This window comes from Triturus cristatus, chromosome 4_2, assembly GCF_964204655.1.
Source record: "Triturus cristatus chromosome 4_2, aTriCri1.1, whole genome shotgun sequence".
Lineage (NCBI taxonomy): Eukaryota > Metazoa > Chordata > Amphibia > Caudata > Salamandridae > Triturus > Triturus cristatus.
In genome coordinates this window covers 761645500-761648185 of record NC_140586.1, presented here as the reverse complement: position 1 = coordinate 761648185, position 2686 = coordinate 761645500, and positions in this window count along the sequence as shown.

The window sequence follows — 2686 nt, the reverse complement described above, 5'->3', positions numbered from 1 at the left end:
AGGCTTCAGTGTTACACAACAGCATTTATACAAAGTGCATTACTCTCCATTAGCTCTGATTTTCTGACAAACCTGCCAAACAAAACAATTTTGGAGCAGATTTACAAGAAACTATAGGTACGTAGTGCTGTCAGTCATTTTGCTGCGTTGTGCTGCGTTAGTTTCGAAGCACAGTGATGAGACATATTTACAACAATATGTTGCATCTCTGTGCTTCCCCCTGCACTGGCGCACACACTGCTGCCATATGCCTGAGTCATGGGGAGATTGTTTTATGCAGGATGGGGCACCTTCCTCCAAATAAACAATCAATTGAGGTCATTTCCTCTTCTAATGCGTGCTGTAGAGTGCAGCACACATTGAAAGAGGGAAAAAACGGGGAGAAATGAAAACATTTCTCCTCGTTGCATCTCGCTACGCCACCCCTAAGGTGTTGTAGCATTCTGACTCATTTCCAGATTTATGTTTGCTCGTAAATCTATAAATGCATCAGTGGACCTGGGTGTTGTGCAGGAACACCCACAACAACACCCATGTCAAGCCGCTAAAACGCAGTGTTACGTGAGAAGGGGCGATATTTACAAGCACTGGTAAAGCCATGCAGGATGGCTTTACTTGTGTTGGTAAATATCACGCAGCATTTTGTGCTGCCAGTGCTTCATGCAACGTGACGCACCTGCGGCGCAAGGGGCTTGTAAATCTGCCCCTCGGTCTTTAGAAAGGAAAGGAGCATCACAGAGGGTTCTGAAAGAGGAGAGCAGGATGCCAGGTATTGTATTATTTTAACATTGGGGTGTGGTGGGAAACTAATTTCTGAGAGTGGTGAGGGAGGGTGGCAGGCTACCAAGTATACATTGTGCTTTATGAAGAGGGGCTCTCCTAAGATTGATGGGAAGGGTGGCAAGATACCAGGTATATATATTTTTGTTATATTTGTACGGTAGATGAGGATGACAGCCTTTGGCATGATATCAAGCACAAATTATTTTCAAGGTACAGCAAAAAGGGCTGATGTAGATATGGCCATAGGTATGCATGGCTTCTCCATGACATGGAATGTATGACTTTACAACGCATACATTTACAATGCATGCCTTTAGAACGCAGTTTTTACATCGCAACATCCTTTACAATGCATTCTTTTACAGCGCATGCCATTACATTGCATTTTCAGAAACTACCTTTACAACGCATTCCATTACATCGCATTATATCTTTTCAATGCATACCATTACAATGCATACCATTACATCGCATTTAAGGTAAGTGTTGGATAGTATAGGGGTAATAATTACTATTCTAACTCCAGTGAGTGCAACAGTAGGGTAAGTGTTGGATAGTGTAGGGGTAAAAATTACTATTCTAACTCCAGTGAGTGCAACAGTAGGGTAAGTGTTGGATAATGTAAGGGTACTATGCGTTATATGGTATGCATTGTAATAACTTGCAATGTAATGCCTGCGTTGTAGTGACATGCATTGTAATGACATGCGTTGTAGTTACATGTGATGTAATGGCTGCATTGTAATGACATGCGATGTAAGGGATGTTGCGATGTAATGACTGCTATGTAAAGGTAGTGCGATGTAATGACTGCGTTGTAAAGGTTGTTTCCCAATAAAAGTGTGCATTGGAAATCCTATGACGTTTTCCACCTTGGAGTTTGTAGCAGCAACTTGAAAAACTTAAGTTCTGCTCGGTTGTCTATTTGATGAACTTTCTTGCATCCCTTTGGCGAAAGCCATCACTATTATTGACAGCTACCCATATGTGATTCTGTATACATCACATATTTGGTGCAGAGCATATCTACTATTTGGTTCTATTTCATTTCTCTTCTTCAATCAATGAATATTTTCTTCCTTTCCTGATTAAGAACTGCTTAACTCAAATGGCTAGACTATTGGGGAAATGAGGATCACATTTATAAAACATATTCAGAGTACAGTGATAGCATGATTTGCTGAGGGTCCGATTTTCAGGACCAGGACACAGTTTTACTAACATTTGCACAGGGGGTGCGTCATTTTTTTTTATGCAGCCCAATGCAAAACGTATTTCTGGATTTACTAAGCCACATAAAGTCTGATTTGCAAGACTTTCCATGGCTTAGTTTTTTTTTAAAAAACGTAACGCAAGGCATCAGATTGCTCTATCTTGCGTTACTTTACGCCAAGGAGACGTTCCATGGGTGGAGCATGGGCATTCCCATGCATCCACCCATGGATTTTGATGCCTCTCCAGCTAGTGGAGATGCCTGCCCCCCTGACCAAGCCCCACTTTTAGTGGCAATGTCAATAGGAAAGTTAGTAGCCAGGAGAGATGTGTCCCCTCTATGCCAGGACCACCTCTATGGTGACCCCCTCCTTAGGAAGTCCTCCATCTTGATTGGAAGGATTCTACCCAATCATGTTAGGGGATGCCCCATTCCAAAAGGGAGGGGACATACAAAGAGCGTAGTCACCCTCAAGGCAAGTAGCCCATTGGCTACCATCTGCCAGTACTGGTAACATCCATAAATCCAGTCTTTAGGTCTCCCCTGAATCTTGATTCAGAGTTTTCTGCAACTGACGAAGAAGGATGAAGAAGATGCCATGTAGCAAAGCTGGAAGATGATTACTGACTTGGACCCAGCCCTACCGGCCTGTTTCCTGCTTAAAGACCCTGCAAAGAAGACAATGCTGTC